Source organism: Mus caroli, unplaced genomic scaffold (assembly GCF_978045245.1).
Source record: "Mus caroli unplaced genomic scaffold, Mus_caroli_1 scaffold_8, whole genome shotgun sequence".
Taxonomy (NCBI): Eukaryota; Metazoa; Chordata; class Mammalia; order Rodentia; family Muridae; genus Mus; species Mus caroli.
In genome coordinates, this window is record NW_028227263.1 from 12,823,451 (window position 1) to 12,844,233 (window position 20,783).

Consider the following 20,783-nt stretch of genomic DNA (forward strand, 5'->3'; position numbering starts at 1 on the left):
GATTTAATCTCAGCCCTTCTATCATGCTGTACCTTCTCCATCAATTCTAAGGAAACAGACTTTTTGTTATAAGCAGTGTGCACTCCTGCCAGGAGGGGCCTTGAATATCCGTGTGGTAGGTTTCTTCTGTCTGCTCCATTCACCTTGTCACATGGAGGCCACTTTCCCTCCCAAGCTGAAGCACAAAGTACTGTCCCTGCCAGACAAAAAGCCCAGCTGGAGGAGGCTTTGGCTGCTCTGGCGCTCACACTGGCCAAGGGCCTGGAATCAGAGGGAGGTCCTGCAGGCTTACTGTCAACAGTCTTTCTGCACGTTTAGAGGTGAATGCTAATGTCCAGGTGCTACTTGCCATCTTCTGGGTGGAGGGGGAAGGACTGTCTCTTGGTGTCAGTGAGTACGGTGTATGTCTGTGATTCTGTGTCTTTAAAAGGTGTAGAGAGAATGCAGGGTGGTCTCTCTGGCATAGTTCTACCGACTGGGCCCTGGGAATTGTATCTCCATGAAGTCCCTCTAGCAGCCATGTGACTTTCCCAGTTGTAAGGTCCTGGGTACTATACTGCTTCCTAGTTAGGCCTCGTTTGTCTGCTACTGTCTCTGGGCCTCAGGCTCCATAGCTTGCTTGCATGCCTCCAGTGTTTCAAGAGGATCAGGTGAGGGTTTGGGTTCTTTTCTTTGTTTGGTTGGTTTTGTTTTGTCTGTAAAGCCCTGTCAGAAGGAGGGTGGTGCCACGTGGAGGGATGTAAAATAGGAGATGACTGGCAGACAGAGGTCCTGTCATGGGCAGTCAGGACAGTCTCCTTGTCAACCAGGGAGTGGGAAGAAGCAGGGACTGTGCATTATCACAGGAGCTTAGAGCTAAGCGTCAGGGGGAGACCATTCCCATGTCATTTCAGGCAAAGACAGCACTCATCTCTGCGATCAGTACCCAGCTGAGAGCACGGTCTCCTGGGACCGACTGTGTGCCCTCGAGGAGGTGCCCTCCCTGACGTCCTTCCTCTGGAATATGATAACCATATTATAACCCTGTGGGTTGGGTATGCCTAGAGTCCAACGGCCATTAGTGGCAAATGTGTCACCAGGAGGACAGTCGGAGGATTGCTGGTCTCATCTGGTAAAGATCACAGTGCAAAGCGGGGAGCCTTTAGCTGAGCTCTTCTGGACAAGCTTTTATGCTCACCTTAGTTAGGACTTGTGGCTTTTTCAGGGAGATGAGTTGAAATTATGAATTATAATTTAGTTTTTAGTGTGTGTTTTTCTCTCTCTTTTTTTTTTTTTTTTTTTTTTGGTTTTTCGAGACAGGGTTTCTCTGTATAGCCCTGGCTGTCCTGGAATACACTCTGTAGACCAGGCTGGCCTCGAACTCAGAAATCCGCCTGCCTCTGCCTCCCGAGTGCTGGGATTAAAGGCGTGCGCCACCACGCCCGGCTCTAGTGTGTGTTTTAAAACAAGAGTTAAAAGTAGTGAAATCTTTTAAGCTTTCTCTTTAAGAAATCTTATGTTTACTAAAAGTGAGTTCGCCTGGCTCATAGAAAATTAAATGTATGGATAGATGATGATGATGATGATGATGAAGATGATGTGGTCTCAGGATCTTGGCTCCTCTCAGCTCCTCTCAGCCTGACCTATATGAGTGGATTCTCTAGGAACCTTGGGTGTGCCTATCCGGGCAGAGGGCGAGGGGCCCATTTATCACTTCTCAGGTTTGGTGTCAGAGTTCGCAGTTGGTATCACTGATAGGCACTCCCTCTCTGCAGGCACCATCCCTGACACTGGTGACAGGTCAGCACTCTCTCGGTACAGGTTGTGGTTCAGCTGGTGCCCACTCCCCAGTTCTTCTAGAACCCCGCCACCACCTAAATATGACTGCAGTCTCTTCAAGGAGCGGGACTTTAACTAAGCTATGAGTGGCCTGCCATGATACTTGTGTGGAAGTCAAATGACAACTTGATCCAGTGACACAGGGCAGAGCCTAGGTGCTCACAGTGCTTCTCTTGATGCAGGTTGCCCATTCCCCGTGTGTGTGTGTGTGTGTGTGTGTGTGTTCATGTAGGCACATGTGCATATGCGTATGGATGCAGAGGCCAGAGGTCAACCTGGGGTCCTCTTCCTCAGGCAATGTTCATAGTTCTGATTGCTTTGGGGGCACATCCGAGTGCGTGTGTGTGTGTGTGTGTGTGTGTGTGTGCCTGTGTGTCTGTGGCCTGCCATGGTGTACGTGTGAAAGTCAGAGAACAACTTCATGGAATTAGTTCTCTTCTTCTACCTTTACGTATGTTCTTGGCATGGAGCTGAGGCTGGGCTGTATCACTGTCCCTGGCCTGCCCATTCCTAGTCCTTCTGATCTCTGTGTCTCAGGAGTATTACATCACTATCAGCCATAACTCGCTTCCTGTGGGGAGGGCAGAGCAGCACAGTTTTCCTTTCCCTTATATTTTTTTTCCTTTTTCCCCCGTTTGTTTGTTTTGTGAAAAAGTTTTCCCTGGGCTGGCCTCATACTCATTATGTAGCTGAGGCTGGCTCTGTGGTCCTCCTGCCTCAGCTTCCAGGAAGAGTACCAGGGTTATAGCTATGGGTATAGGGTTACACCATACCTATCCAAGTACATACTGAAATTTTCTTCTGTACTTCTGGCAGCTTTGGGAGACATCCCTTGACAGAGGAAGTCAGACTTATGACTTCTGGGAGGGGCTCCAGTTCTGTGCTGTGGCAGCCCCTCCCACTTGGGGGCTGGCCTTAGTCATCTGTCTTACTGTGTTCCTTCTTCCAACCCGTCACAGACCTTGCTTGTCATGATGATGGTATAAGAGCTACACTGAGTGTCAGATCTGGTAAATACATGTGTGACACACTCTTAGGCCCCAAAGAGCTGAGAGCTGAGAACCTCAAATCCTAGCTCCACAGCATGGAGGCTTGAGTTATGGTCATCAGTGCAGTTGTTCATTGGGTTCCTACAGTATGATTACTGTAGTGGAGATGTGTAGACACAGGTACACAAGAGTCACACAAGTCTGCTGAAGTTGTAGGGAGGTCATTTGGAGCCAGCTAAGGGGTAGAGGCCAGTCCACCTCCTTGGAAGAAGGGGCATTTGACTTGCATCTTAGGGATGAGAGGGGATGTGGACAGATGAAGGCTTCAGAGGAGGAACTAGCCAGGCCTGGAGACCAGTCGTCTACACAAAAGGGACAGCAGTCGCAGGAAACTGTCTCTCTGGCACTCAGAATGTTGGACTCCAAGGTGACATCTGTGTAGATGGGAAAAGCTAAGCTGGTCAAGGCCAGGCTGGCTGTGGGATGCCAAGGGGTGTGAACTCAAGGCCAGGCTGGCTGTGGAGTGCCAAGGGGTGTGAACTAGGAATGGCAAGCTGATGCTTGCAGGTGTGAAGGCTCTTTGTCTGAGGAGTGTTGGCACAGGGCAGGCTAGGAGCAGACAGCTTGGAGGCCACTGTGTGTCCTGGGAAGGATATGGTCCACAAAGGCAAGAGGCAGGTGAGGGTCAGGCCCAAGCATCAGATGCTTAGGTCCCACCTGATGAGTAAGACCTAGTTTACACGGGAGCTGGGCCTGCCCATATGGATATCTGTGCAACTCTGGAATGGAAGCCACAGGCTTCTCCAGTAGGCTCCACTAGGTGCTATCTTGTTGGTGATAGAACTGACTGAGGGTCTTGCCTTGACCTTGGAGCAGGCCTGATCTAGTTTATTTTAGTCACAGGGAGCGTTCAGTGGGGCACCTAGGACTTGCAGGAACAGCTCACGTCTTCCCCGTGCCTGGACTGTATCAGTCTATTTCAGCCTGCCATGAATTACAGAGATCTGACTCACTGTAAAAATGCTCCAACCCCACCAGCACCAAGGGGAAAACGCCTCTCATCATGTTGATGTGATCGGCACGAAGCTTTGCTGCCCCTTGGGCTCTGTTAAAGCATGTTCTTCGAGGGTGGGGGAGTTGCTGACACGGGGCCTGGGAAGCAGCCTACCCAGATCACCTGACTGCTGGCGGCTGGCCCTCCTGAGTGAGCCTCACGGCCTTCAGATGCCTTCCCAAATTCCAGGCCCAGTTGATTGTGTGGCATGTGACTGTGGCCCAGAGGAAGAGAAGGAAGAAAACTAAGGAGTCTATGAGGAGGAAGCGGCTCAGTGCCCAGTCTGGTCCTTTGGATGTCTCTTCCAAGCCCTGTGGGGTTTGCTCATCAGTTCTGACTCCTGAGGTGGGATTGGGCAGTGAACCTCCTATTCACCTAGTTCCCAGGAAGGCTGGCAAAGGCCTTGACCCATTCAAGGAAAGGGAGAAGACAGAGTGGGCCTGGATGAGCTCCCGTTGGCCCAAAGGTGGGCTGCAGTACTGCAGCAAAGAACGCCATGCCAGAATAGAAGGTGAGACCCTGTGTGGAGCAGTGGTAGGCCACAGCTGAATGGGTGTAACTTGCCTTGGGGAGATACCTGTCCATTCTTTTAGTTTGTGTGCATTTTAGACATACTCTTGTGTGTTGCAGAGAAGACTGCAGGAAGTCACAATTATGTAGCATGGTTTGCTGCTACATAAGTGCGTGGCCAGTGGTCTGCTCTCTTCCCCTGCAGAGCTTCCTGGCTTGCTAGCTTCCTGCTGGGCTCTGAACCAATGTGACATGCCTGACCCAACCCAGTCCTCTCCCTGTATTTGGAAGAGAACAGCCAAGCACAGCCACTCCTGTCCAGTTTCTGGGGGAATTAAAGTTGGGAAGGGACCTGATGATGTTGGTAACTGTTGGGCTTTGAGTACCCCTGGAGACAGAGGCCTAGTTTTTGGTGTTGAGCTGGGGTTGAAGAGAGGACTGAGCCCCAGTGCTGCCGCCGAGAGGATGAATGCCTATGTCTCAGTTTGCCTTTGTTTAATTTGTGGGGACAGGCCCCTTGGTGCTGCTGGTGCCAGGGCTGGATCCTAGCTGGTTATGTATTGTGTTTCTGGAGAAGGTGGTAGTCTTAGTGGTACCCATAGTAGATAGACTGAGGAGGGGAAAAAGGGCAGGTACTCGGTCTGGGTGGGGTCTAAAGTTCTGTCCCAAGTAGAGTAAGAAACAAACTTTCACTCAGTTCATGTGGACGCTGGCCTCCTCCTGTGGAGAGTTGTACGACTCTGGAAGGCTGGCGTTGCACAGAGCAGTGGCCAAGGACAGGAAAGCACTTTTCCATTTCCTCATGGGAAAGTGGTGCTGTGCTCAACAGCCTGGATTCACCTGGTTCTTCAGTGTATCAAATGTCACATGATCCTGCGCAGTAGAGGGTGGCGACCACAGGAGGCTGTTCCTGTGGTTACTGGTAATGGCATGGAGCTGAGAACAGTATGTAGGGTCCCTCGACATGTCAGACTCTTAAGATGTTATTGGCTCTTCCTTTTTTTTTTTTTTTTTTGACAGTTAAGATTTTATATATATATATATATATATATATATATATATATATATATATTTTTTTTTTTTATTACGTATTTTCCTCAATTACATTTCCAATGCTATCCCAAAAGTCCCCCATAGTTTCTGGACACCCCCAAGGTCCTCACAGGACCCTCCACGGGATCTTAAGACCTCTGGTGAGTGGAACACAACTTCTGCCAGGAGGCAGGTTCGAACACCAGATATCTGGGCACCGTCCCTGCAAGAGGAGAGCTTGCCTGACCACTGAAACCAAGGAGAGAGCTAGTCTCCCAGGTCTGCTGATGGAGGCTAACATAATCACCTGAGGAACAAGCTCTAACCAGAGACAACTATAACAACTAACTCCAGAGATTACCAGATGGCTCTTCCTTTTTAAAAGCTTGCTTTTATTTTATGTGTATGAGTGTCTGCCTCATGTGTACCACATATGTGCCTGGTATCTGTGGAAACTAGAAGAGGGCCTCACACCCCCTGGAACTGGAGTTACAGGTAGTTGTGAACTGTAGGTGTTGGGAACTGAACACCTCCCCCACCCCCCACCCCCCAAATCCTCTGCAAGAGCAACAAAAGCTCCTAACTCCTGGGCCATCTCTCCAGCTCCGACTCTGCTTCTGTGTGAGCTACTCCACTGAAGTTCCAGATTAGTACAGATGATACAGTTGGTCAGGCAGCGGCTTGGTAAGGCGCCACCATCAATTGGGGTGGCCGAGAACAAGAGAACCTGACCGGGAACCGGGAGCCCCTGTTGTGCTTGCCCTCGCCCTGCCCTTGGATCGCATTTGACCTTGAACACTGGTTTTCTTCTCTGGCTGGAGCTTTCCTCTCAGCAGACGGAGAATCCACAGTAGAGGAGTTACAGGGCAGGGTGAGTCAGATCCTTCAGGACTTTGCTGCTTTCATTTAATCTACGAGGACCTTTTTGGTCCTTGTCTCGCATGATAGAGCTCAGCACTTAAAGGAGGTGGAGAGGGAGAGGTGTTGAATGTGCTACGGTTTTTTTCTTTTTATCCCTCTAACCACCTTGAGAGGTGAATGCTTTTGTTCTGGGGTATATGTGTGTGTGTGTGCGTGTGTGTGTGTGCATGCGAGTGTGTGTTTTGGGATCCAGCCCAGAGCCTTGCACATGCGCGCCAGCCTGTGCTCTGTTATTGAGCCATATCCCCAGTGTTATTGACACCCTTAAGAAAGTAAAGGGTTTAAGGTTCAGCAAGATGTCCAGGCTCATCCAGCTGGTAGTGTAGTCCTGAACTCTCAACCCTATACTCTGGTCAGATGACAAAAATCTGGCCTGCTGCTTGCCTTTATAAATAAAGTTATGTAGGAAGACAGCCACACCGAGTTTTAAATTTTTATTTTTATTATTTTCGGTTATGTGTAGGTATGTGTGTCTGCGGGTGGGTATGCTCATGGGGTGCAGCTGCCCTCAGAGGCCAGAGGATCCCTTGGAACAGGAGTTGTAGGCAGATGTGAGCCATCTGATGAGGCTGTTGGGCATCAAACTCAGGGATCCTGGGAAAGGAGCAAGTGCTCTTAACCATAGAGCCATCGCTCTAAGGCCAGCCACACCCATTTCTATGGCTGCCTTCAAGTTGCTATGCAGTTTATAGACCAGATGGACTATGAAGCCTAAACTACTTACTGCCTGGCCCTTGCTTTGTATGATGCCGTGTACTGCTCAGGGTGGCGGTCACAGGGCCCATGAAACTAAATGGAGTGTGAAGTCCAGTTCTTCAGAAACACCAGCCACTTTCTAAGTCCAGCAGGGCCACTGTCATTGCACACATGGCACGCAACCCCGTCCTCCCTGCAGACTGTTCCAGCAGATAGAAGGGTTCCAGTCTTGTTTCCCAGTGTATGGGGAATCTAAATTTCAGAGAAGCAGAAGTGCAGGGGGGTCAGTCTGGTAGAAGGATGGACACCAGGGCTCCTGGGCCTAAAGACACAGAATTGGAAATGAGCTCATTTCCTCTGAGGGTTAGGGAAATATCTGTCCAGGCAGATGTGGTGTACTAACTCCCCTCTGACCTCTACCCTGTAAGCAGTCCATAGCCCTGCTGTTCTTCAGACTGGAACCCCAGCCCCTCCCTCTCAGATCAGAGCTCCCCGAGGCCCTTTGGCCTCTTTAGCTCAGCCGTGTCAGGAACCCTGTGTGTTTGCATGCTGGGCTCTTCGGAAATCTGCAGCCATTTCTTCTCCTGTATTCAGAGTGTGCTCTCTGCTGCTCCATCTGGACCTGCCAGGACCTACCAGTGTTTCTACTGAACTGGGATGGGAGGGTTCTCTGATCTGATGCCTTGGCTGGCTATAGGCAAGGACTCCTTCATTCACTCAGGGCTATGGGTCCTGTGCTAGCAGATGTCATAGAGCCTCTAAAAATGTGTCAGTGGCAAGCACCCGAGCATTCTGGTGAGTAGGGGGGAGTAAGTGGTAGGTCTGTTCGTGCTTGGCCCAGATATGCTCACATAGTAATCTCTGGGGAGGCTGATCAGGGGCAGAGTCATTTTTAGATATAAAGATGGTTTCCAGTTCACTAGAGCCAGCTATTCAGGCACGAGTACCAGAACCTTCTCCATCATTCCAGTACCTGCTGGTGGGCGGAGTGTAGAGAAAAGCTGTGTAGCTGTTTGCAACAGGGCTGGTCCTGGTCTGAAATAAGCTGTTGTTAAGTACACGGCCTATGTGAATGTCCACTCCCTGTGTAGATGGTCCCCACTCTATATCAGAAGGAAACATAAAACAGGGAGGTCTCTGGACCTTGGGCTGGAGAGAAGAAAGGATGAGGGCAGATGTTTCTGTAGTACTTTCATGAACATTGTGCCTAGTAGTAGGGAGGCCGATGGGTGTTGGGAGGATGTATATGGAAAAAGCTTTTCCTTCATGCTTCCAAGGGGAAAAAGGTCCTGGGATAGCCTTGGAGGAGCAGACTTGACCACAGGCCCTCCTGTCATCCCCCTGTACCTTTGGCAGTGTGCCTATCTCCAGCTGGCCACTTCTACTCCACTGGTCCTCCAGTGGACAGTGAGAACATGGAAAACGATGCTGTCCCAACACCAAGAAAGGGGGTGCATCTTACATGCCTGCAGAACAACCTGGGTTCAGCTATGTGGGGGTTCCCTGCTCTTCCCTTGCAGAGCTGACTTTGGTTGAGTGTCCATGTGTACATCACTAGATTGCGTTGTGGTCAGAGCTGCTTCCCAGGGACAGACCAAGCTCGAGCCTTAGGCCTTAGGCTGGCACCTGCTTTTGTCACCCAGTTTTGTCCCCAGTCATGTACCAGTCTGCCATTTGAAAGAACTCTTTGGCTATTCTGGATGGTTTTGCTAACCACATTTTTTATCATGACCTTTTGGGCAGAGATGTAGGTTGGTCTCTGTGGGGTGACATTTTAGAAAGTGAACTCCATACAAATTTCCCTTTGACTGTGTTGTTATGGTACAAGAAGTTTTCATATGTCCTGGGCTATTTTGAAACAAAGGAACCCCCCCTCCTTCCCGTTTCTATATCTTGTACAGAAGTCATCAAAGTAGAACCTTCTGCTCTCTGCAATGCAGGAACAAGGGGGCAGCTGCTCAGAATGACCCAAAAAAGCCACCAGCCTAGAGGGGCTTCTCCATCTGCCCAGCTTAAATGATGACATGGGACTTGTATCTTTCCTCAAATCCCCCTTAGGGGAGAGGCCAGAGGAAGATGTCCAACTGATGTGGTGCAGATCTTAGATGCCTCTGTTCCACACAATGTAAGCCCACTCTTAAAAGGTATGGCACAGCCTAGAAAAGACTGACCATCTTTTCAGTCTGTGGTTGGAGAGGCTGGCCTCCCCTGGGATTGGGAGTCTAGTGGGTCAGCTTTGATGTGCATAGACTTTCACAGTCAGTGTGAAGCCTTCAGGTAACCCAGAGGAAACCGGGGTGTCACGCAGAGGGGTCCATATGCCTGTGGATTTCCAAGTTCAGAGTTAGTCCATATGGCTCTTCGAACCAGTATGAAAACTTACAAGTGTCCAGGTGTCTTTAGGGATCCAAATAGTTAACATTATTAAGACCACAGTTTGCAGCAGGGCGTGGTGGCACATGCCTTTAATCCCAGCACCTGGGAGGCAGAGGCAGGCGAATTTCTGAGTTCGAGGCCAGCCTGGTCTACAGAGTGAGTTCCAGGACAGCCAGGGCTACACAGAGAAACCCTGTCTCGAAAAACCAAAACAAACAAACAAACTAACAAAACAAACCACAGTTTGTACAGTGGTGCTCTGGGGGCTAGATGTCCTTACAATTCATTTGGCCCAATGGTGATTTACCAATGCTTGGACTTCTGGCTGCCACAACTCCCTGCTTTAAAAAAAAGAAAATAATTATATGGTTTTGGGTTCAAGTGTCTGATGCCAGTGGAGCTGAAGTTCCAGGGAGTTGTCAGCTACTTGCCATCAGCGCTGGGAACTGACCTCAGGCTCTCTATAGTAGTGGCGTTCTCTCTCTTAACTGCTCACCATCTCTCCAGCTCCATCCTTTGATTTTTAAATCATTTGTCTTAAAATTTTTACTTATTATTATTGTGTGTGAATGTGTATGCTATGGAACACATGTGGAAGTCAGAGCAAAATGTTATGAAGTTGGTTCTCTACACTTAAAAAAAAAAAATTTTTTTTGTTTTTTTTCGAGACAGGGTTTCTCTGTGTCCTGGAACTCACTTTGTAGACCAGGCTGGCCTCGAACTCAGAAATCCGCCTGCCTCTGCCTCCCAAGTACTGGGATTAAAGGCGTGTGCCACCACACCCAACTACACTTAAAAATTAAAAAAAAATATTTATTATATGTATGGGCATCTTACTTTTGTGTTTGTGCATCACACACGTACAATGCCTGTGGAAGCCAAAGAGAACATCTAATTCCCAGGAACTGAAGTTCCTGGGAACTTGTAAGCCGCCATGTATGTAGGTGCTGGGAATCGAACCCAGGTACTGTGGAAGAGTAGCCAGCACTCTTAATCATTGAGCGCTCTACCCCCTTTTGTCCGACTTTTATATGGGTTCTGGGGATCAGACTCAAACACCTTTACCCACTGACCCATCTCAGCCCCTACCCACCACCCTGTTCTTAGACTGGCTGGCATGTAGCCCAGACCTGCCTCCAATTTGTTTTGCAGTTAGAGTTGGTCTTGAATTCTTCTGCCTATACCTACCAGTTGCTGCAATTACAAGCACATGCCACCATGCCTTGCTAATATTTTAATTGCTTGACAAGATTTAAACATCGTAAGATTTCACAGAGTATAATGTAGCATTTTGGTTTCTATTAATAAGCTGGAGGATTCTTGTTATTATCTGGGGCCTCCCCCTCCAAGCTGCACAGCATTTGTGTACACCTGAAGCACTTTTCGGTTGATAGGCATATCATCTGAACACGGCGTTATTCCTTCCCCGTGCAGCTATCTCCTCATCTCTTCCCTGTGCAGCCCCAGAAAGCATTCGAGTTTTCTGGGGTGGTCAAGACATTCAGAAGACAGATTCAAAGCTTCTCTTACCAGGTTATTTGCTGCGGGTGTTAGCAGTGGTAAATGGCGGTGGGTGGTAGAAACACCCTGCAGGTTGTTCTTTTCGTTGTTCAAGGTCTTTGGCCACACAATCCTAACTGCTCTACCTTTAGGGCAACTCCCAAGTGAGCAGGAGCTTGGAGAGTGTATGCTTCCACAATAACTGTTAATGGAAGTCCATGCATGTTCTCTACATCCCAAGGGCCAGTCTTAACCTAGGACCCATTAGCTCTGTGGTGTCTCTGGGTCGAGTCATGAGACCAACCCAGGGATTCTTTTGTCCCTTCCCCTCATAAAGTCCCTCAAGGTGCTTTATCCCATTTCATTTTCTCAGTCTGAGAAGTGCCTTCACAGTTTTCAGACACTGCACGATTCCTTCTAAAATAAGGATGCTGTCTTTGACGTCTCTTGACAGACTTGTCTAGCTGCCATGTATAAAGTAGATCATTTCTGCTGGTGGTAAGGAAGAGCTGCCGAGGACAAACCGAATGCGCCTTGCAGATTCTTCTAGTTTGTGTTTTTCCGGCAGAGGTTCAGTGAAACTCATGGAAAGAAAGAGTGCAGGTGGCAATTAAGAATGAAGCAGTCAGCCGGGTGTGGTGGCGCACGCCTTTAATCCCAGCACTCGGGAGGCAGAGGCAGGCGGATTTCTGAGTTCGAGGCCAGCCTGGTCTACAAAGTGAGTGCCAGGACAGCCAGGGCTACACAGAGAAACCCTGTCTCGAAAAACCAAAAAAAAAAAAAAAGAATGAAGCAGTCCTCGAGTTGGTGGCACACACATTTAATCCCAGCACCGAGCAGGCAGAGGCAGGCAGGTCTGAGTTCAAGGCCAGCCTGATTCACAGATGGAGTTCTAGGACAGCCAGGGCTACACAGAAAATAACTTTGGTGTCTTGCAAAACCAAAAAAAAAAAAAAAAAAAGGGGTGGGGTGGGGAGGGGAGGGCTCTTTGGGATGAGAGATGGCTCAGTAGTTATGAGTACTCTTCTAGAGAAGCTGGGGCATCTGATGCCCATTGCCACCCCCCTCGGGCTCTGTGTGCACTGAACGCACAGACATCGATGTAAGAAAATACACAAATGTACAAGGTTTTAAAAAAAGAATGGTGTTTTTCTCTCTGCGTTCTCCCACAAATCTGATAGGAGCTAGTTTTATGTCACCCAGCTCTGTTATTTCCTCCTCTGGCCACAGACCCTCTGCAAATTTCTTTTTTGTCTCGTTTGGGCCTCTCAGTGTCATCTTCGGTTTGCAGCTGAATTAAGAGATGTGTGGCATATGTCACATTGCCTGAGAGCCCTCTTGTCTCCCCGGGATCTCGGCAGAAATTTGTTGTTCTCATCTGCACCCACCTTCCATAATCCTAAGTTTCAGGGTTGGCCCTATCCCCTGGTTTGTTAGGCCAAGTCTCTGGAGTCAGGGCTCAAAGACCTCACAATGCCAGAGGTCCCTGAGTGCATTGTGGAGACAGTTGGGAACATTTTTCCTTCAGGTCCTGGTCCAGAGGAAGTGCTGGGTAGGCTGTGGGATTCCTGCCCCTCTTGGCCTCTTGACTTTTTACAAGAGATGCAACCTTTATGGTTCCTGGTTTTCTCCTTTGCAAATTGCCGTCTCTGTTGCTTGGGTTCTGGGACTGAATCTACTTAAATGGTGACTGTTGGCCACCTCCGAGTGTTTCTGATACATTTTGGTCCTCCCTAAGGACTTGTTTGTAATGAACTTTGAGGTGATGCTGCTGTTGCTGCTGTTGAAGCCCCTGTCAAAGTATGTGTTTAATCCAAGTTTGTAGGCTAACCTATGGGTTTTCACCCACCTTGTGAGGTAGTTCTCTCTTACGTGCATCATCCTCTGCCCATCCCTATCCCCTCACTCTCTTTATCCGGACCTTGGATGCCAAAGGAGATGACTGTAGTGTCTTTGAGTTTGAAGCCTTGGTTTCTCAGAGCGGTTTATTTTACCTATTCTCTTCAAGAAAGACTGTGGTTGAATGACTGACAGAACCATCAAGCATTGACTTTGTTCTCTGAAATGCTCAAGATTCCTCACAACAGCTGTCAGTCTATGTTGAAACTTTATTGTCCCAAGTGGCCCTGAACTCAGGGACCCTGTGTAGTGGTGGGATTCTTTCACCCGAGCTTCTGGAAGGGAAGGACCTCTATGCTGGCTGAAAGAGTGGAGGTCTAGAGCCAAGAAGGTATGTGCTGAGACCATGCAGCGCAGCCAGTGCTGCTGAAGGTGGCTGTGGAGACTTAGTGCTTGCTGAGATTGACAGCTAAAAGCCAAATGGATTAAGGCTGAAACCATTCATGGCTACCCTGTGTACACTGAAAAGGATGGACTAGCTGGTAGGCAGCAGGGAGTCACTTTACCTTCTTGTCAGTTAAAAAAAAAAAGTGTGTGTGTGGGGTGGCGCCCACATCCCACAGCATGCTTGTGGAAGTTTGAGAAAACTTTAGAGTTGGTTCTTCCTCCTCATGTGAGTTCTAGCAGTTGAGCTCCGGTCACCATTCTCACGTAGGGAGTGCTTTTACTCACCGAGCCAGCTCATTCAGTTTTGCTTTATAAAGGAGTCCCTTTTCTTCTTTTCTCCTTCCCTTCTTCCTTCCTTCCTTCTCTCCCTCCCTCCATTCCTCCCTTCCTTCTTTCCTCCCTCCCTTCCTCCCTTCTTCCTTCCTTCTTTGCTGTCCTGCTCCTTAAGAGCTGGAAGATACTAGGTTAGTTGCAGTTGGAACAACTCCCCTTTGCTGTCCCAAGGCCCTGCCCTCCACTTGCCGCTCCCAGCAGCTGTGTCACATTGGCCCTTGTGCTTTCATAGCTATAAGAACACGTGGGGAGCTCGTGGCCTGAGCACACATTTATGACTGTGGTGTTTGAGACATCGTGATGTTCTCATATGGGCCTCTGTGTGGCCATTCTCTTCCCCAGGGGAGAGCACAATTGTCATATTGTCTGTGGTGTAACGGGTGAGACATGTGGGTCAGCACGGGATTGCTGGGCTGGAAGATGGGAATAGCTGTTTTGCAGCTTTTGAGTCCTTATGTGGCTATTGTATGGAAGGAGGAGTTTTGGAGACACTCTCAGGAGCCTCTGGGTCACCTGACTTTGTTGAGTTGAGTACACCACGGCCTTGGAGCTTAGGTCATTTGTCTGGAAGTCTACAGAAGAAGCCTGCTGAGGTCTGGTGGGCAGACTGCAAATTAGAGCAGAACAAAGTAATGAGAGTGGGTGGAACCCTGGCCACACTGTGAAGCAGACACCTCTCTGGACCTCATGAGGAATGCCTTGCCTGCCTAGAGCTAAGAGAGAGCCCTCAACTCCCTGCTTCCCTGCAGCTTGCTGGGTGGAGTGTCAGACATGTTACTTGGTGGCTTCCTCTTAGAATACTCTGAGCCCAACACTGACTGTTGAACTCCTATCCATCTGTAGAGCCCAACACTCACACCACCTTCTCCAGGAAATCCCAGCCCTTTACCTCTCTCCTTGGGATTATTGGCTCGTTCCTCTGAGCCACACACTCATCCCGTGGCATCTATTAAGCCTGTAGTTGTCCTGTGTGACCATTAGGTCCCCGGCACAGTCAGTCCAGTAAAGGTTGGAGTTGAGACAGGACTCTGATGCCAGGGTGAAATAATGAAGGAGGAGTCATAGGGAAGGTGTGTGCAGGATCTGCCTGTGCAGTTGGAGTCACCCAGAAGGCAGTAGCACCCGAGTGCTTGACTCCGTGGGATAGCTCTGCCCCTTAGCCCTCTGTACTCATTAGAGTGGAGCTCCTACAAAGCACTCTCTCTGGCCCAAGGCTAGCCTATACACACTGCCTTACCTCTGCTCTGGCTTTAGTTAGCATTTTCTAAAAGCTGAACATTCAGGAAGCAGCTTTGGGGTAGGTCTCTGTGCTCTAGGATTGCCTATGACTAGGTGTGAGCCCAAGACGGTTGAGCTGTAGAAAGTTCTGTGGGGGGTGTGTGTGTCTGTGTGGGGGTGTGTGGTGGGGGCGGGGGGGTGTTGTTTAGCTAGCCAGTAGGCATTCTGATTTGCTCTTCTGCTGTGGTGCTTGGGCTTCAAGCTCTGTATGCTGAGAAGGTTTAAGGTTTTGAGTTAGTGTCAATAACACTATTTGATAACATGGAAACCTCCACAAGCAAGAGATGTCTCAGCACTTTTTGGCAGCAAAGCTGAGACTTGACATGGTGTGGTGAGTGTGGTGTTCACCATTTCTAAAAACACGAAACCAAATCAGGTTGTGCCCTGTACCTAGCCCAGGGGGCCCTCCAGCTCCCAGGGTTTCTCCTGCTGTTGGCTTCCCAAGAGCTCAGATTCGCAGGTAGGCCTCACCACACCTGGCCTCGTTTCTTTTCAGCAGACATTCTTCCAAGTAGCCCTGCCTGGCAGCTACTGTGGTTGGGACCGACCTAAGGTAGGTTTGTGCCCTCTAGAAGCTCTCAGGTAACTTTGTTTGAAGCCCAGAGTGAGACAGAGCCTGAGGGCCTGTCTCAGGGTAGAGGGGGCTTCCTAGAGTCGGAGGAGTAAGCTTGAAGGTGTTTAGTTTGGAGTCAGAGAGAGAGGAGGGTGAACAAGTCCCAGCCAGACAGTGAGTAGAGGTCTCAAGGCATGAAACAATAGAGAGTATTTAGGGGCTGTAGGAGCTTCCTGTGTTTTAAGTGACAGTAGCGTGTGAGTATGGCACCAGCTCGGCTCTGAAAAGCAGTCTGGACCCCCAGCCATGCCCATTTTCTTGTTAACCTGGCAGAACTAGTCCATGCATGTGCAGGCCACTCTGTGAAGCTGGTAAGCTTCTGTATCCTTTTTATATATGTGGGTGTGCATGTGTGCATGTGTGCATGTGTGCGTGTGTATGGAGTCGAGGAGTAGGCATAGACTACCTCTAATCACCTTATGCTTTTTGGGTTGTTTTTAGACAGTCTCTCATTGAACCTAGAGCTCACAGACTGACTGGCCAGTGAGACCCAGGCTCCACTTTTTTCTATACCCCTTCCCTGACCCTGCACTAAAGTATACTTAGCACATACTGCAGTACTTTAATTTTTACAGTTATTAGGGTTCTAAATTCAGGTCCTCATGCTTGCATGCCAAACACTTTACTGACTAAACCATCTCCATGGCCCTTATATTTTATTTATATTAGCTTCTAAAAATGTTCTGTAGTTTTGCATAGATCAATACACAGAAGGGCATTCCTTGGTGAGTGTCCTGCCCCAGGATCCCCATTTGTCCTCCCTGTAGACAGCTGATGTTAGTTTAGTTCTTTTATATCCTTTGAGACTCCTGTCCATTAGTACACTATCCAGTTTCTCCCCAGTGGGAGCTGCTGTACCCTTTCTTCTATTTCCCTCCTTTTGACTTGGCACTGTCTGGAAGGTGTTCTGTTGAGAAAGCCATACTCTCATAGCCCTCCCCTTATTCACGCTGCTCCCTCTGTTAGATGGTCAGGGTACTTCCCAGCCTAGCAGCACCACATGGCCTGTGTACTTTGTCTTGTAGGATGGATGGATATGCGCTCAAGGCTCCTGTGGTTCACAGGGACATGGGGAAGAGTAGCAGCAGTGTTGGACTAGGACACTGGCGAGTTGTTCCCATGCACCTCACGGTGGACCTGCTCCTCTCTGCGGCAGTTGGGTTCCACTGAGTTTTAGAGGAAGCAGTTTCGTTACTTAGCCGCCTTTGTGATTTCTCTGCAGAGGGGCCCAAGCCCCTGTGTGGTCTCTCAGAGAATGAGGCTTCTCCAGGGGGTGTAGTCAGTATTGCTCAAAGCCTTCTGTACTGACTCTGACCCTTGGGCCACACCCAGTAGCAGGCATGACCAGGCCAGTCAGGCTGAAGCAGCCTGGCTCCACCAGCCCTGCTCGGCGGGACCTCAAGTAGGCAGATGCTCCTTCTGGGCACTTGATAGGTTTGTGCCGCATGAACATCACAGCTGTAGTGCTTGTTTGCCAGTTTGTTAATAAGTCAAGTGTACAAGGGCCTGCTCAGGCAGAGGACATGTAAGGGCGTGGGAGGGAGCCATCCGGGAAGGCTTTGTAATCTTGATAGCACTGTGGTGCAGGGTCTGGGACCTCACAGAGTCCAGGTTTGTTACGCTATGTGTTATTAAGCATGGACTTTCTCTTTTTAAAGTTATTTTACTTGTGTGTGTGTGTGGTGTGTGTGTGTGTGCATGTGTGTATGTGTCTGTATGTGCATGTGTGTATGTATGTGTAGTGTGTGTGGTATGTGTGTATATATGTGTGTGTGGTGTGTGCACGTGTGTATGTGTATATGTGGTGTGTGTGTGTGTGTGTGTGTATATGTGTGTGGTATTTGGTGTGTGTGTATGTATGTATGTATATATGTGTGTGATGTGTAGTATGTGTGTGGTGTGGTATGTATATGTGTGTGTGTGTATGCATGTGTGTGTGTGTGTGTGTGGTGTGTGTGTATGGCCAGAGGTCAACCTTGGGTGGTGTTACTCAGCAGTCATCCACTTTGTTTTTGAGACGAGATCCCTCCTTGAGTCCTGGAGCTCACTGATATGACTAAGGTGGGCAGTGAGTCCTGAGAATCCACCTGACTCAGCCTCTCCGAGACTGAGAATACAAGTGCACACCACTGTGTGCAGATGCTATAACCAGATTTTGGGAATCAAACTCCAGCCCCCACCTTGTTTTTGAGAAAGCTTCTTCCTCTGGGACCTGGAGCTTGCCATTTAGGCTGGACTGGCTGGCCAGTGAGCCCTAGGGATCTGTTGTTCCTGCCTCACCAGAGATGAGATTGCAGACCTGTTTCCCCCCCTCCCCCCCCCCCCCCCACACACAGCTTTCTGTGTTCTAAGGGCTCAGGTCTGCCTGCTCTTATGGTAGGCATTTACTGCTGGAGCATGTCCTCCGCCCCTCAGGTGTGAGCTTTGCCTCTCAGTGATTTCATTTACTCACCCATCAGTCATCAGCGATTCCCACTTCCTGGAGCAGAGAATGTGGTTCTGGATGGCTGCGTCTTCTACCTTACCACAATCCCAGCACACCCAAAATACTCGCTCAGTAAGCTTGGCTGAATCAACTGATGTACTTACTGACCAGATAGATTTTCCATGACCTCCATATACTATTGACTAAGCATGGGTTTTGTGCCCAAGTGCCAGGTTCTCATCTGTTCTTACCTATTAAATTTCATCTGTTCTCATCTCATTCGTGGTTAACTGTGATATCATTATTTAAATGATTTATTATCTGTATGCAGACATTGTGAGCCTACTTGAGTTTTTATTCACTGTGGGTATGCAGGAGCCCTTGGAGACCTGAGCAAGGTTATCAGGTTCCTTGGACCTGGAGTTAAAGGTTATGAGCCACTATGTGGGTCCTAGGAAGCAAACTTGGGTCTTCTGCAAGAGTGGTAAATGCTCCTAACCATTGAGCCATCTCTTCCACCCCTGTTGTTATTTTTAAGTCTGAGCGCCCCTGTTGTTATTTTTAAGTCTGAGCGCGTGAAACACCTCCCTAGCCTGGCTCGTGATTCAGGCCGGCAGTGTTGGTGGTTCGTGGAGCTGTCCTCTTCCATATGGCTACATGTCAGAGCTACTTACTTGGTTTGGGAGGTACGTGGAGGTGGAGTGTTCAGAGCCTGCAGTGAGCCTTGCTGCTGACGCAGTGAGTGGGCTTCCTGAGAGCAAGGACATCTGCACCAAAACCTGGTTCCGATGGTGCCGCTGAGGGATGACGGCAACAGCGTGATAAGTACAGCGGCAGCCTGCGGCCTTGGCTGTCTGTCAAGCACTGTAGGATATATTTTGGACAAATAGAACAAATTTCTGTTTCTTCTGGGGCATAGGTTATTTTTGATGAGGAAGATAGTGTATTTGTCTTTGGGAATTGGGTTAACCCTTTCAGGGTCCTTTGAATCTCTAGAGATGTGCAGAGTTTGGTTTGAGGTTTGAAAGAGGCTAGATAGCTTCCCAAGATGCCTTGCTTCTAGCCTGGGTGATTGGTTGGCTAGGCTATTTCCCCTGTAGCCAGCCACAGATTCCGCCCCTAGGTCTATACACTCATCCTTTACAGGTGACTTGGTGGAGAAGAATTTGCAGATGAGATAACTTGCCCTTTCTTCTGACTCCACACCCTGTCAAACCTAGGAAGGAAATCCCAGTGAGCAGCTGCTCCTCCAAATTTCTCCTGTTAATTCCCTGGCCTGTTCAGTAGACTAAATACCTGGATCGAGCTTAGAATTAAGACTTAGTGAAGCCTTTAGTGGGAGTCTCTTCTCTATCTAAATCTAGCTAGAGTCCAGTGATTCTTTGGTCTATCTGCTGACAGATGGTTGCTCTTGTACATCGAGGGTCCTCCTGCTGTGACGCTGCAGCCAATGCTGGAGTGGGCTTCCTAGAGCTGATCCTGCCCTTCGGAGCCCTCCCCATCCTGAGGACCAGATAGATGGCTCTGGCAGTGTGACCCAAGAAGGCTGCTACTTTAGTGGTTCTTGTCTGTCATAGACAGACCTGCTGAGCAGCCCTGAGCCTCTCAGATGTCGTTTTGGCAGCTGATGGTGTTCTTGAACTTGAAGTTGCAGTGATGTAGGATAGAGGAGAAAAGACAGAAAGCTCAAGTGTGATTGGTCACTCTGATTAATTTCTGTACCAACTCTGCAAAATAGATTGGGTCTGACACCACCTGATCAGGAAGGGGAAGTCTTGAAGTGTGCACTGAGGTCAGGATGTGCTTTCTATGTGGGTGGCGGATTGGAAAGCTTCGTGTCCATTGTGGTTCCTACAGAGCTCAGAGGTCTGTTCCCAGTATTACCTCCAGTGTATCACACACAAAATAAGCGTGATCCTGGCTTGGATGAGAATGTCGGCTCCATTCACCTCACTGCCTCTGTGATAAAGTGCCATAAGTGACAGTGGTTAGGAGGCTGCTCAGTGCCTCAGCCTTGGCTCTGCTATAAGCATAGGGGAAGCCATGCTTTTCCTTGTCTGGCTGATCACTGAAGCCATGCTGTTAGGAGAGCTGCGGTGTACCCTGGGCTGAGGTAGGTTGGCCTACAAGAAGCAAAGAACATTTCTACAGAAGGGCCCTACACCTCATAAGCATTTCCTGAGCTGAGGAGATTGCTGAGTGGGGAAAGTACTTGCCATGCAAATGTGAGGAGCTGAGTTTACTTCTCTAAAACTACTTAAAGCCAGTGCCGTAGTGCGTATCACCAACCCCAGGGCTCCCAAGGTGAGATGGGAGAATCCCTAGAAGCTTAGGTCCAGCCAGCTTGGAGTATACAGTGGAACTGAACACATCCCAGTATAGTGATTGTTCTGGGACCAGTGTGGGATTCCCATGTGCATGTAACAGGTAAGGAAACCGTGGCTCAGAGAGGCATAGAGCCACGTAGTGGCTATGTTCCTATACTTGGATTTCTGAGAGAGCTAGTTGACCCATTTGTCAGGTGAGGGTGACTAGGCTTAAAGGGAAGTGACTGGGCAGATAAGGTGGTGCTGGTCAGTGAGCGGCATTGCTAGGGCCAGAGTCCACACTTCCTAAGCCCCACCCCACCCTCACAGCCCACATTGACACTTTTCTGAATGCCTCCGTTTTTAGTTTTGTCTTTAATTTTTTTTTTAACCCCTCACCTCACCTCCTCTGTAAATCATGGATTGATTAAATTTGGTGTGATAGAAATAGGTCTGACTGATGGGCAGGTAGGTCATGATTGTCTTAGGCTAAGTGGCTTACCGTTACGGTAGCTTATCCCTAGGGCCCTGCCCTGTCACAGTCCTGTTCAGCCCATTCTGCTCTTCGTCCTGGCTTGGAGGAGAAGGTGCTGTGTAGCTCCGTACTGTCAGTAAGTACTAGTTCCCCGGTGGCCTGTTTCCCCGT

At 49.1% G+C, this 20,783-nt stretch overlaps 1 protein-coding gene across 6 annotated transcripts in view; it reads left to right on the forward strand.

The window, feature by feature from the left end:
- Fam53b (family with sequence similarity 53 member B) overlaps nt 1-20,783 on the forward strand; it is a 117,590-nt gene that overhangs the window by 21,121 nt on the left and 75,686 nt on the right. Inside the window, exon 1 of one of the 6 annotated variants that reach the window (XM_085841226.1) lies at nt 18,274-18,517. The exons of the other annotated variants lie outside the window; for them this stretch is intronic. The gene's annotated coding sequence lies outside the window, so the exon portion shown is untranslated. Of the gene's footprint in view, nt 1-18,273; nt 18,518-20,783 lie in introns of those variants that run through there. 6 annotated transcript variants of the gene reach the window in all.